General features: G+C 41.5%; 1 protein-coding gene across 1 annotated transcript in view; it reads right to left on the bottom strand.

The window, feature by feature from the left end:
• NEK7 (NIMA related kinase 7) overlaps positions 1-9,434 on the bottom strand; it is a 151,530-nt gene extending 142,096 nt beyond the window's left edge. Inside the window, 1 exon segment of the mRNA XM_047704142.1 lies at positions 9,141-9,434. The gene's annotated coding sequence lies outside the window, so the exon portion shown is untranslated.
• Positions 9,435-15,682: the final 6,248 nt, after the last annotated feature.

The following is a 15,682-nucleotide window of genomic DNA, read 5'->3' as shown; positions in this document are numbered from 1 at the left end:
GAAGATATTAGAGGGAGAAACTGGTCAGTGGCAGTGCAGAACATTTCAGGCATATATACAAGAAGCAGTGGGGGCACATAAATTATTTTCAATATACCAAAATGACAAGCAACATGAAGGCTGGCTCTTATGAGTCAGGGTGTCTAATATAATGAAGTATGTACTTATGAAATATTGACCATACAACCACTCATGAACTTTCTAGCCGTTAGTATCCTATGAACTGCCTCTAACTAAACGTTCCTTCCTGGGCCTGACCTCCATAGTGGTAAATTTCTTGTCCCACTTGGATCCTATTAAATAGTGAGGCTACAGCAACACACACCCTACTGTTCCTCATTTTAGAGGGAAAAGAAATACTTCACCCCTGTGCGATCAGGTACTCTAACACTTGCAACTTAAATCAAGGCCCTGATGTAGACAATCGGAGATACACTGCCATCACTCCACCAGCAAGTCTCTATCGAGCAAGTACCATGAACAGAGCAAGATTCTGCTAATTCAGGAGAAGTGGGGGAAAAAAGAAATCACTGTGCCTACTATCAAAAACATTACAAAGGTAACACAAGGCAATATTGACTGTTACGGAATCTAGCAGAGTGTGGGTTAGCAAGTTTACATCCTTGGGTTTTCGTTTATTCTCACAATAAATGAAAAGGTCAGTTTAGATAATTTAAAAGTTTCCTTTCAGTTCTGAAAATAACTGATTTAGTGAATCATACACTTGGGTCTCCTAAAGGAAACTATAAGATGATAATGGTAAATGGAAAACTTGAGTTTGGAACAGCTGTTTTGTGGTAGCAACAGGCTACCAACTGCAGGGGCATCTGCGAGGTTCAGTTGGTTGAGCTGCCGACTCTTGATTTTGACTCAGGTCATGATCTCAAGGTTATGAGATGGAGCCCTGCATCCAGCCGCACATCAGGCTCTGCATTCAGCGGGGAGTCTACTTGAGAGTCTCTCCTTTTCCCTCTGCCCCTCCCCCCACTCATGTGCACGTGCGCACTCTCTCTCTAAAATAAATGAATAAAATCTTTTTTAAAAAGAGTACTAAGTGCAGATTACATATGTACATTATAACCTAGGCACCTTTATCTCTTGGGTATAATTTCTGCACAATCCTAAAATACTCTGTTCAGAACAAAAAGATCAGAAATCTGTAATCTGTATGCTGAAGAATCTGGAAAAAAAAGTATCGATTTAGCTTGTTAAACTTAAAGTGCAAGAGTGACTGCTGACCTTAAAAGAGCAGAGACACGTAGGAAGAATGCCATGTGACAGAAGCAGAGACGGAAGTGACAAATATCTAAAGCCAAGGAGCATCAAGGAATGCTACCAACACCAGAAGCTAAGAGAGAGCATGGAATACATTCTCCCTGGAGCCTTCAAAGACGGCATGGCTGTGTGTACATCTTGATTTCTAATTTCTGGTCTTTGGAACTATGAAAGAGTAAAATTATGTTGCATTACGCCACTCAATTTGTGGTACTTTGAGGGGCAGCCCTAGGGAACTAATACAGGTGTTAAGAGCCAGTGCCCAGAGCATCCATTTCCTGGACCACGGCAGGCAGAGTATGGCTCTAGAGATGCCAAAACAGCAGCATCTTCCTTATCGTGGATGTGTCTTCATTAGGATAGAGACCGTGTACTCTCACACTGGCCGATTTAAGAATGAGGCAGAATGAGGCAGAATGAGGCAGCAACTCCCTTGGTGGCCTGGTATTGGGAAACTTTGCTGAATCAAAGTACCCCGTGCCCCACAACCATCAAATACTATTAAATACAGTGCAGTAAGTTCCTTTACAAAAACAAAGAGAATGATTATGGAACAAGAGAACTGTTTAATCAAATACAACTCTTTATCAGCAGCTCATATTTTAAACACTCAAGGTCATAAAATGATAAAGCAGAGTTGAAAACAATATGCCATTCGACAACGAAAATACTTATCAAATGTATAAACTATATTAAAACTTTATTTTAGATATATGTTGAAGATGTTAAAAAATGCCAGTTTTTACTGAATACATTCCCTGCCACTACACTACTCTTAGTGTGTTCTAACACCAAAGACTATAAACAAAAGAAGTTAATTTGTAGGCCGCCATAAGAAACTGAGAATAAACATCAGTTTTTTTCCCATAAATTAAAGCCATCAATAAGCATTCTTCCTGTCTATCTTTCAATTTACTTGTATTTGTTAAGTAACAAACCATGCCTGGAAATAAATTGTTTGGATAAGGTCATGCCATTTGCCTAAAAATATTACCTACTTTCCAGGTCTGGGTGTCTTTTTGACAGTATAATCATATCAAATTATTTTACTATATGGTCCACCTGTTAGATATAAGGCAATGGAAGATATGCATTCCTTACCTTTTAGAAGTACAATAACTTTTCTAAACCTATCTACGCAATTTTCCCAATCATAATGTAATAGAGGATATGTGGCTTCATTATGGTTAAAACCACAACAAAAATTACATGGATCTGCCAGGTATATATGAGAATATGAGGATAACATTCTAAAGATTTTTTAAAAAGCCAAATTATAAGACTACTAGAAAGAATATCCTTAGTTTTACCATTTTTAATCAGTACTTAAGGATCTTTTTTGCAACTCCCATTTTTTACTGTCCAAAATATAAGGCCCCGCCAAGCCTCTTGTGCTTTTTCCTGCGTGAGGAACCAAGAATTAATGCCTTCTTCCCATACTCCAAAAAACATAAAAACATGAACTCAAACATGGGAACCACTTAATTATGAATATGGAAATCACAAGGTAAAGAGGAAGAAGAATTCAAGCAAAGAAAGTAGAGATGGCATGAGAGCTAGGTAGGAGCCTGATGAGATAAAGCTGGGTCCAGGCAGAATGGGAAGCTGTGCCCAGGCTGGGCAACTGAGCCTGCCATCAGAAAAACTGAGAACAGCAGATGCGTTTCCTACTGCGGAACATCTAAAAACAGAAAGAGGTGAAATGAAACTAACACTTAGAGCCTACTATCCTATTTTTACAAAGATGTTTTCATTTATTCCTCAAAGCAATCTTACCTGAGCTGAGAAAACTATAGTCCCAACAAATCAAGTAACTCAACTAAGGAGACAAACCTGGGCTTAGTGTTTTTCATGGTAAAAACAGAAAATGATACTTGTGCACAGGTTCTGATAAAGAGGTTCACTGTAGCTGGCGGCAACTAGCCTGGTAGCTCTGAATGCCCTGGGCGCTACCTGACCGCTGAGAGAGGAAAATTCTGGCACACCCAGAACCCACTCCTGGCTAGGGCTAGGAAACTCTACGGAGTGATGTCAAAGCTGCTGCATTTTCCATTCTATTCTCAGGCTTCTCAGTAGCTGCACCCAGGTCAGCCTACAGCCAATTCTTCAAACAAAGGGAGGAGGTACCCACATATCCCCAGGCTACCCACACCCTGACTGCTGGCCCTCCCACAAACAGGCCCTTTCCAGTATTTCTTTTTTTTAAACTGGGGGGAAAAGTCTTTTATAAAAGACTAAGTCAATTTTTTCATTAAAGAAAAAAAAAAAAAGTCTGCCTACTCTCTCGCTCATGCCAGAAACTCCTTCTAAAAGCAACAAAGGTGGTCATTCCAATAGATTTAAAATGAAAACTATGAGTTAAAGAAACACACTAAAATACATTTATATTAGTATTATCTGTCAATCAAGCAAAGATTAAATATATGACATCAGATTTCATCTTGGTTTAGTAAGGAAGAAGCTGGATAGTTACATAGTCATTCAATGTCACAGGATGGGTGTGGAATCCCCAAGGAGCAAAGAATGGTAGAAAACCCTGAAAAGGTAGATAAATCTAGAAGAGGTTCATATACTTACAAAGCCTCTGATATGAAAACTGGGGTATGATTAAGTGGGCATTATTCTGAGGGGATTGGGAAAGATCAAGAGATTGTCAAAAATGTCTAAAACCAAAAAAGGCCATAGGTACCAGTTTCCTTGGCTGGTTAAGCCTCCAACTCTTGATCTCAGCTCAGGTCTTGATCTCAGGGTTTTGAATTCAAGAAACAAAAAAGGCTATAAACAGTTAACAAAACCAAAAGACAACTGACAGAATGGGAGAAGATATTTGCAAATGACATATCAGATAAAGGGCTAGTGTCCAAAACCTATAAAGAACTTAGCAAACTCAACACCCAAAGAACAAATAATCCAATCAAGAAATGGGCAGAAGACATGAACAGACATTTCTGCAAAGAAGACATCCAGATGGCCAACAGACACATGAAAAAGTGCTCCACATCACTTGGCATCAGGGAAATACAAATCAAAACCACCATGAGATATCACCTCACACTAGTCAGAATGGCTAAAATTAACAAGTCAGGAAATGACAGATGCTGGCGAGGATGCGGAGAAAGGGGAACCCTCCTACACTGTTGGTGGGAATGCAAGCTGGTGCGACTACTCTGGAAAACAGCATGGAGGTTCCTCAAAATGTTGAAAATAGAACTACCCTATGACCCAGCAATTGCACTGCTGGGTATTTACCCTAAAGATACAAACGTAGTGATCCGAAGGGGCACGTGCACCCGAATGTTTATAGCAGCAATGTCTACAATAGCCAAACTATGGAAAGAACCTAGATGTCCATCAACAGATGAATGGATAAAGAAGATGTGGTATATATACACAATGGAATACTATGCAGCCATCAAAAGAAATGAAATCTTGCCATTTGCGACGACGTGGATGGAACTAGAGGGTATCATGCTTAACGAAATAAGTCAATCGGAGAAAGACAACTATCATATGATCTCCCTGATATGAGGGAGAGGAGATGCAACATGGGGGGTTAAGGGGGTAGGAGAAGAGTAAATGAAACAAGATGGGATTGGGAGGGAGACAAACCATAAGTGACTCTTAATCTCACAAAACAAACTGAGGGTTGGTGGGGGGAGGGGGTTGGGAGAGGGGGAATGGGGTTATGGACATTGGGGAGGGTATGTGCCATGGTGAGTGCTGTGAACTGTGTAAACCTGGTGATTCACAGACCTGTATCCCTGGGGATAAAAATATATTATATGTTTATAAGAAATAAAATTTAAAAAAATAAAAAAATAAAAGCTATAAATACTGCTGTGGAAAATCCACATCAAGTCAAGTATCAATGGCCCAAAAATCATATTTAGATCTTTGGTATTATATTCTAGAGCTGGGGTGGCCCTCCAACCTATTTGTATAAATAAAGCCTTATTGGAACACAGCCATGACCAACTGTTCAGGTACTGGCCATGACTATAATGACAGAGACCACATGGCTCACAAAGCCAGAATTATTTACTAGCTGGCCCTTTAGAAAGTTTACAAACTCCTGTTCTATACAAAAGCAGCCTGGAATAGAAAAGTTACCTTTAATTACTTACACTGATTATCAACAGAAGACCAATGGCAAGGTTTACAGAAAGAGGTCTACTTCCATGAAGTAACAGAAAACATGTATTTCTAAATTTTTACAGACCCATTAAATAAGTTTCATTCATTTATACACTGTTTTGATTAACACTTTGGATAGCTAATACAAAACAGCTCGTTGTAAGCACATTATATAAACAGTATGGCAGAGCAGTTATTTTGACAAAAGTTTAAGAAAGCTTTCCTGCACAAGAAAATTAAGAAATACTTCATGATCATCAGTCCTTCTCATTCCCACCGCTCACTAAAAACCATGAAATAGGTTTGTTCAGTGTTTTCATCAAAATGAAAAAAATATTTTATATAGACCTATAATGTATCATACAGAGATAATCAAACTATTAGTCACCAAAAGAGGAATCAGCAGTTTAGAAGTTTTATAAATCTAAGAGTGAATCATTCTACATTAATTTTACATATATTTAAATATTCTAAGTGGCCATTATATCCTGCAAATAAATATATTTCATTACAGTCATATAACTAAATGTTACTCACCAATAGTCCCTTCAAAAATGAGGGGAGGAGGAAGTAAACTGAAACAATCAAAAGTATGAAAAAAAAAACTTCTTAAAACATCTAGCTATATATTTATGGAACTGTCAATAAATTGTTGATAAAGCAATTCGGAGCAAACAATAACTATATGTGTCATTTCCAAGACACCCTCAAGTATTATACTAAGTATACGGCCATGTTTTATGCATGCTGTACTAACTAGAGCAAATATCTGAAGGGACAATATTTTAATTGAAGGAAACCAGGAATGTGGACAAAGTGCAGCTTTGTGCAACTGCAGCTACATTGCAAATTTTTTAAATACCAAAGTCCATTAAAAAAAAAAAGAAGATCAAAGGAAACAAAACCTGAAAGGAATTTTGCAACTTATTATCTAATTAAGCAACTTCTTTTCCAAAATTGCATTTAAGTAATCACTATTCTCTCCTGTCCAGATACCCCAATGTGGCTACATTTGTAACATTACAAAGATACATTTTAAAACATGAGAGAGTTTGGTTCCAGAAACTCAGTAAACTCTCTAATGTTATCTCAGACCACATCTTTAAGTGAAAAAAAGAAATCTACATTTCAGTAAAGGCACAATAGATGAGAAAAAAAGAATACCTAAGTCATGGTGATAAATCAGAGCCGAAAACTGTCAATTGTAACCACCAGGAAGACAAAGGGGAGGGAAGTATGAGGTTAAATACTTACACAAACTAAAACTGCACTTCTGGTCATTTGAAACGACAATTTTGATTTTTATGATTTGGGTTATGTTATTATACTGGCCTTAAGTCTCCCCTCCTCCACCAGTATGTTGCCATCACACCAGATGTGCTTTCCTCATTCTTGGAGTAAGTGCTGTTTTATTGGGCTGGAAAAGAGCTCTTGAAATTGTCCAGCCAAGAAAATGTGTAAGTGGGAAAGGGACTGGAAGGTGCTACAGGTGTGATCTTCATAAATAAACCGAAATAGTTTCAAGTATAGAATAAATCTGCACTCAAGTTACGGTCTTTACTTTTTAAATTGATCAAGATTTTTAACCGTGGCAAGACTCCCAAGTATTGTGGAAAAGCTTCACAATTTAGATTCTGACATTCTTTGGTTTTCATTTACAGATAATTTCGGAGTAAAACTCCATCAGTCCATCTGGACATTTAATTTGAGGGCCACCTTCGCTTCTTAACGACCATAAAGCTTCAGACGCAGAAGTGTGTTCAAGATGTAGCTCATTTATGAAGCGAGACGTGCACGAGGGGTCAGAAGAAACTGGAACCTCCACCCCTTTACTTTTACGCATTTATTTCTCATCCCTCACACTAGAGTCCCTCAACCAGCGGACATCCTTGGAAGAGGAACTTTCTCTCCCTACTCCGAGCCCAGGGCCGAGGTAGGAAGTACCCGCCCTCCCGAGCAGGGAACGGCAGTGTCCTCGCCGCTCATTGGCTGCGGAGGCCGTCAGTGCTGCAGAGGGCGGGGCCTCCCGGCTCAGAGCAGAATCTCAGGCCCGCTCCTCTCGGAGGGTCCTGGGATTCCCCACCCCCAGAAAAAGCGGCCCGCGTACACTAGGGGTTCCTTCTCCTTTTTATTTTGCGGGCCCTCTTCTCAAAGTCCGTTTGACTCCTCCACGCGGCAATTTTTCAAAGCTCCAACCTCTCTTCCCCGCCCCAGCAAGCTCCCAGTCTAGGACCAAACAGAAAGATGCTGCGGCTTTAGAAGTGAAGCAAGCTGTGGACTGGATCTCCCGAGGGTAGCAGAGGATTCCTTCCTCTGGCAACGAGATAATTGCTTAAGTCTTCTGTCCACTGTTTTAAGTGCACTGGCCTTCGCCAAGTACTATAAAGCCAAGAATACTCGGTGTCCACGCAGTAAGACTTGCCACAAGGTATGACAGGGTTAACTGAATCTCTTGTTGAACTGTCCACCGTTTTCAGTGTTTTGTCCGGTTGTCCCTAATACTATCCCACTCTTCGACCACACCCGCAGCAGCTCAAGCCCCAGGACAGACTTACCACCCGTGCATGCTGTACTCTATCCCGGAAAGCAACCTGACAAGACAACTGCTCTTGCCTACACGGCGTATGCATACTTCTGGAAACTACAAACTCTTCGGAGTAAGGATTAGAAACAATGGTTCTAGTCATGATGGGCACACAACGCTCTACGAATTACACGCATTCGATTTTTTTCAACAGCGTCCTTATGATCAGTGGTCGAGGAAAATCACTTCATTTTTGTGATGTTTTCAGAGTTTCAGTTCCGTCACCAGAACTGCTCGAGGATGAGAGAGAACCTACTGCAAAGTAAGTATATTTTTAGTATTTACCCGTAATAAGGACTACAGCTATGAGAGAGCACGATCTGTGTTTGACACATCATCTCCCAAGGCCCGCGGTACACAGGAAAGAGGCAACAAGAGTTCTTCAGATCTTACTGTACCATCCTCTAGGTTGCTGTGTTGCTTCCTGACACTGTCCTAAGACAATGTGGTCTTCTCGTTTTTCTTTTGTGGGGTCCCCTTCGTCTCTCTGACTTTGGCCTCAATTCTCAAAGTAATTACTTTCCATTGCCACCATCACCATCTCTACTGCCTTGCGATCTCTCACATTTGCTGATCCCGACAGGGTCCCGAGAAAGCCCATTCTCCGACAGGTTAGGCCGTCCTCCCTGTACTTCTCCAGCCACTGAAGCTTCTCCCTTCGCAGCACCGCTCCCACCACCCACTCTCTCCGCGAACTTCACTCCTCTCAAGTCTGGCTGCGGCCGAATCCTGACAGCTGGACCTGACCAATCCGCGACGGATAAATAACCGACGGCGCCAATGAGCAGCAGCCGGGGGGTGGGAGGCGGGACTTCGCCTAAGTTCCTCGGGTCCTGAAACCAAAGACCTGTTGCCGCCGCCGCGGTGGCCGCGGAGTTTCTTAGTTACCGCGGCGCCCACGGCGGCCTCGGGCCGCCAAAGCCAGCGCCAGGCACCAAGTTCCCGCTCCCGCCACGGCCAACGAACCGGACCGAAACCCCCACCCAGCTCGAGGGCGGCGCGCCCCGCCCCACCTCCCCCGGCGAGGGGATCCCGGAGGCCGCCCCGCGCCCTCCCGGCCTCCCCCCTCCCCTCCCGGCTCCTGCAGGCTGCCCCACCCGGCCGGGGCGGCCCAACCCCGGCGCCCGAGACCCCGGCAGCCACTCACCAGGAAGTTGGGAGTTTTCTGATCTCCTGCCCGCGAAGGACCCGGAGCGGGAGGGCGGCTCGGCCAGGCGGCGCCGCGGAAAGGCCCGCTGGGCCGGGGGCTGTGGCTGCGAGGCCGGGAGCCGATCGCCACCTCCCGCCGCGCCGCCCCCGCGGACGCTCGCTGCAGGCGCGGGCCCCTACCCTGCGCACGGCGAGGCGCGTCCCGAGTGCGAGCCTAGCGGCGGCCCATCCTCCCGCGACTCCCGCTCCTCCTCCCCCGGCCGCCGCTGTCAGGAGTGTAAACATCCCGGCATCCCCGAGGAGAGGGGCGGGGCGGGAGCCGGCCCCTCCCCGCGCCGGGAGCCCCGCGCCGCCGGTCCCGCCGACTGCGCGCCGGGGCTGCCCGCGGGGCTCCGCACGGCGCTGTGCGAACGCAGGGAGCCCTGTCACCTCCCCGATGGAGCCGAAGCTGCTCTGAGGGGCCCCTCCGGCGTGCGGATCCCTGTTGCCAGACCCAGCGAGGAGTGGGGTGCGTCGATCTGCCTCCTGAGCCCCATTCCCCTCCTTTCGGCCAACTTCCCCGCGCTAAGCACACCTTACATTTAAGTAAGAGTCCTAGCATAAAGAACAGTGGCTTTTAGGACATTTCTGAAAAGTGAACGACTTTGTTTGGTATTGGGAATCATTGAGGGGCGGGGTGGATATCCCAAACCCCTAGTATAGGAACTGCAAAAGACTTTATTACTTGAAAAATTGGACACGTATTACTGGAGATGACAGCTAGGAGGCAGTATGGAGTCAACCACGCCTTCATCTGAATCTTTGTGCAGTGATTAACTCTGTGACCTGGCAGCAAGTTATTTCACCTCTCCGAAGTATCAGTCTCTTTGTCTATAAAACAAGAATGGTAATAATACTGATCTCTGGGACTAAGGTTAGACTTAAATGAAATAAGCAAAGGTGCTTAAATACAAGTGCCTAGCTTATAAGTACTCATTAAGTAGTTGTTACTGCCCCTAGGTCTTTCACTAGTTTGACTTACCTACCCAAAAGGGATTCAACCCAAGAATGAGCAGATTATAGCTCAAAGGCTTAAGAAGTTACAACTATGGAATTAAGATTCGGAAAGTTTATTTTTAGAAGAAAAAAAAAGTCAAGATTTCAAGAGGAGATGTTGATTCCTTTGGTTCAAGAAGTAATAATAAATGTACGAGTCACCGTTCTAAGGAATGAAGGTGCAACGGTTACAAGATACAAAGTCCTTGCTGTGATGGAGCTTACATTGTACTAGAAAAGGCAATAATCGTCATCACAAGCCAGTAAATGCATACTATGTCAAATGGTGATTCATACAAAAATAAAGCAGGATAAGGAAACAGGACAAGGAGCATGCTGTTTGAAATATATTTACCTGGGAAGGCCTCTCTGACATTTGAGCAGACACCTGAAGGAAGTGAAAAAATAAGCCATATGTCTGTCTAGGAGTAAAGTGTTCAACACAGAAGGAACAGCAATGCAAATACCCTGAGTGGAAGTGGGCTTGGCATCTGTGAGGAATAGCCAAATAAGTGTAGCTAAAATCCAGGGAACAAAGGGAGAGCACAAGCAGATGCGATCAGAAAAGGGGGTGGGGTACAGAAAGGGGACAAATGTAGAAACTTGTTAAGTTTTAGAATTTATTCTGAATGAAATGTAGATTCATTGGAGGGGTGACCAAATCAGACTCCATTTAGGATAGAAGAGCTGCACTGTGAAGAATAGATTACAAGTTAATAATAACTAGAAGAGGAAACTATTCTAATGGTCAGGTGAAACATACTGATAACTTACACCATCGTGCATATATTGGAGGTAATAAGAATGGTCAGATTACAGATATATTTCTAAAATTTGCCAATGGGTTGGATGTGGGGTAAGAAAGGAGGCAAAGATAAAGCCAATAAAGTTGGTATTTGAACTAGATCATTCTGTCACATTACAACAAATTAACATCAGTCCATCAAATAAGAACAGTGTCACTTGAGTCATACAAAAGCACATCTTGCAGGAATAACCAGATATTCCCAGGGTGAAGACATTTCAACCCGATATGGTACAGGAAGTATGATTAAAGATTGGGGGGGGGTTGTATTTTACTATCTTTTGGACCACCTTTTAAAAAATGTAGATAGATCGATAGATAGTAAAATATCCCAGTTTAAATAAACTTCAGATTCATCTATAGACCAGATATTATCATTGGTATGAGGAAAAGTTTTATATACTTTATGAACACTAATAGGCAAGTAAATCAAAATTAGCTCACAAAACCCCAGTAGCCACAAAGACTTTGTCTAGTTAATATCCTCTTAGTGGGGCGCCTGGGTGGCTCAGTTGGTTGAGCGACTGCCTTAGGCTCAGGTCATGATCCCGGACTTCCAGGATCGAGTCCCACATCAGGCTCCCAGCTCCTTGGGGAGTCTGCTTCTCCCTCTGACCTTCTCCTCTCTCATGCTCTCTCTCACTCATTCTCTCTCAAATAAATAAATTAAATTAAAAAAAAAAATATCCTCTTAGTGGCTCTATGGTGCCCAAAGTATTGAAATCATCTGTATGTGCCCTCTTCTTTCACCTTAAAAGACTACAAAGCTACATCCTCGTAGTAAAGTGTTTTCAAGGTTGTTAAAACTGTCAGAACTGAATCCACTGCACTCTCTCATTGTGACTTTTTATCACCCTGTGTGGAGATAAGGGAGGGTTGCCCCAGCCACCGACTCTTGGCCTGGAGCAAATGTTAATGGAACAGAGAGATCTGGCTGAAGAGGCTCGTCTGGCCCCAGCCCTCATTAGAACAGAGGCTGGCTTTAACTGCTTTTCTATTCATCTCCCAACAAACTTGCTCCAAAAATGTTGTTTGACTCCATGAAGTGCATTAATCACAGTCCTTCATATGAGCTGTGTTTATACCTAATTACTACACAATACATACCACTATCAGGTTAACTTTGCTGTAAATGATATTTGATTATTTCACTGAGAGCCTGTCAGCTTATACCAAGTCTTCCTATTTTATTATTCATACAGCTTCATTGGCCCCACACAATTAAAAATAAAAATTAAATGTAGAATTGATTACTAAAACCATTTTTATCCATAGGCTAAACCAGACCAGATGTTACATACCATGTTCATGGTAAATGCAACTTCTCTGTAAGAAGAGAAGCTTGCTAGGGGGGAAAAAAAAGTGTTTTCCCGATGAAGGATGGTGAAGTAATATTAAAAATAATTTTCCTTTGAAAATGATCCTAGCCACTGGGGTAGACCAGAAATGTCTAGTCTTCTTGACTCACAAACATAGTGCTGGCAACAGGTGTACTTAAAAAGCTCCTAGTGATATTGGCAGCTACTGAACTTGGCAGCTAAATGGTGATGAGGCTTAGTCAAGCTGTTGAAATGTCTGGACTGAACTGGGCCAAGAGGAGGAAGTCAAAGTGCAGACTGCAGACAACCCAAGGGAGATCACTTTTCTCTAGCCCTGGCTGTGGTCACCGTATAGTGTCAGAAAATAAATCTTTATCTTTCTTTGAAAACACTCATGAAAAATATTAGAAAGCTACTTTTTCACTTTAATGGCCCCTTGCATTAATTTTTAGTGGATCATATAGATGAGCTTCCTATGTAAACAAAATAATCTGCCTTCATTTTATTCTCACACCAAATCCCTGGAATTCAAAATCACAGGAAGGCAATTCTGCTCTGTCCCTAGAATCTACTTATGGTATTTTGAAAATACAGGTCATAGTTTAAAATTAGGGCATACTGATGGTGGTTTTTTCCTGGCTATTTTTGTAGTAGTTACAAAACGGGGGAAACATTTCAATACACTATATACATTTTTTTTTAAATACATACTCTTAATGGAGGGAAATGTAACATTTTATATTGCTGGCAAAATACAGAAGAAACAGTACAACTGGGAGGTCATGTTTATAATTTTCTTTGTTTAACAGAATCCAGTGTAATTTATGCTTTTTGTCTCTTTAAAAGCCAAAGGCCAATAGGCAATGGGCCAAAAGTCAAAGCAATGAAGGAAATATATTCAAAAATCGCTTCCCTTTTCACACTTGTACACTCTACCCTTGATGTGGAGCCAAACAGTGAGTCCATTTCACAGGACACGCTCTCCTCAACAATGATAGCGTTTTCACATATTCACGAGCCCCTCTTAATTCTCTATGTTCAAAGAGAGTTGTGGTGATACAGTAACCAAATCCTAAAGATAATTTTTAAAAGTACAGATTTCTCTGGAGTATTTTGTGTGCATGCATCTACCCTGAGAGAGGGATATTACAAATACCCTGTGATTTCACAAAGCTGAATGGAAAGGTCTTGAAAAGGTCTACCTAATTTCTGCCTCCCTCTACATCTTCTGACTCATCAAGCCCTCTTTTGTGCTCTTCCCTTAATCTTGGGATGCACCAAATCCATTCAGGTAAGAACAGCTGGAGCAATTTCTATTTACTAAGTAAGGGAAAAAATGGCAATTAATAAGTATTCCTGCTCACTTTTAGTATTTTCGCATGGTTAAATTGAGACAGTACTCTCAGGCTACAGATCCAAAAACACATCCTAACAATGTCAACACAAGGGTGAAAAGTTGCATTCACTATTGTGTTTACCTTTCTAACCCTCTTTGCTCATACTTCAGCCTTTATTGCTCAAAACCTACGTGTCTTCATCTTTTCTTCAACTTTTCTATCTAATGTCCTAAGTGTACTTTAAAATACTTAATTATTTCTTTAGCAGTTCAACTGCACTGTTAATGTTCAATCTATTTGGAAATACAGGATGTGAGTAAACCAGATTTGGAATCCCGCCACATCAAACTCAAAGATATACTCAAAGCAGCTCTTATTGTCTTTATGACAATAAACCTAGTTAATCATAAACAGCCTCAGTATCCTCCATAATTCTGCCACTGAATTCACTGTTGGGTAAAATTCAAATTAGGGAGACGTTTTATTTCTTTAATCACTCTGTTATATCAGCTTTTCCATCTGAAAGTTAGCATTCTGTAGAGGAAGGGCTCCCGAGAATAACACTCTGCAGAATAAAACAGGATCATTTCCAAAGCTGAGAATTTGGGGGCAAAAATCAGAGATGTACTTAAAAACTTTTATTTATTTATTTGACAGAGAGAGAACAAGCAGGGGGAGTGGCAGGCAGAGGGAGAAGGAGAAGCAGGCTCCGGCTGAGCAAAGAGCCCCCCGCAGGGATGTGCTTAAAAACTTGACGAAGTGCCTGTTCTCAAAGTCAGGGCAAGAACCTTTAAATTCATAAACCTTTAAATTCATTCAGCTACTGAAGAAGGCAAGCCAATATTTACATATGGGTTTATGGGATAACCCATTCTTTGAAACAGTGGAAGAGGACTAACAGTAGACTGTCAGCCATGGAAACTGCAAACATCCTAAGTGAACAATATTGTTACATTTGTTCATCATGGTTTGTTGGTTGGTTGGTTGGTTGGTTGGTTATTTATTTATCTATCTATTTATTTATTTGCAAGAAAGAGGGAGAGAGCGGGCAGCAGGGGGAGGCAGAGGGAGAGAGAAAGAGAATCCCAAGCAGACTCCACACTGAGCACAGAACCCCTTATTCGGGGCTCAGTCTCACAACCCCAAGATCTTGACCTGAGCTGAAATCAAGAGGCAGAGGCTTAACCGATTGAGCCACCCAGGTGCCTCTCATCGGTGTTATTTATTGTTATATCGCTGATAGGTTCATCAATCCACAGAACTTTTAAATTATTTTTAAGTTATTTATATATAAATATACAATTATTATTTTTGTATATAAGTTAATTATTTTTAAAGTTATTTTAAAAGCTTATTTTAAAGATGTATATACATTTAAATTTTACTTAAAGGTTTTATACATATAAATAACTTTTAAAATAATTTTAAATTATATAAACACACACACACAGCCAAAGTATGCAACTATTTAAAATTCTGTTGTTTTGGGGCGCCTGGGTGGCTCAGTGGGTTAAGCCGCTGCCTTCGGCTCAGGTCATGATCTCAGGGTCCTGGGATCGAGCCCCGAATCGGGTTCTCTGCTCAGCAGGGAGCCTGCTTCCTCCTCTCTCTCTGCCTGCCTCTCTGCCTGCTTGTGATCTCTCTCTGTCAAATAAATAAATAAAATCTTTTAAAAAAAAAATTCTGTTGTTTTTCTTTGCTCTTTCCTTGCTCAAATTGAAAGATAAAAATAATCACCTTTTTTCTGAAGACAAATGAATAACAAAGTATTAGTTTTTTATGTTCTAAATTAAATGTAATTAACTCTTTATCAGGTCTATATTCTATAACTCCTAAGTAGGCAGGTATGTTTTACTCTTTACAACAGAAAAATTGTAGAAATAGCATAATGTAAATTAGAGATGACTGGAAAAACACATGAAAATGATTTATGTCATGAATTAGTTTTAATTTCCTACGTAAATTTTTTAAATACTTTTCTGTAGCCACTACATAACCAAGCCTTTATTTCTAATACCTAGCTAGTGATATTTTAGGCTATTGT

This window comes from Lutra lutra, chromosome 15, assembly GCF_902655055.1.
Source record: "Lutra lutra chromosome 15, mLutLut1.2, whole genome shotgun sequence".
Lineage (NCBI taxonomy): Eukaryota > Metazoa > Chordata > Mammalia > Carnivora > Mustelidae > Lutra > Lutra lutra.
Note: the sequence above shows the minus strand (reverse complement) of the source record. Positions and strands in the feature narration are given on the sequence as shown.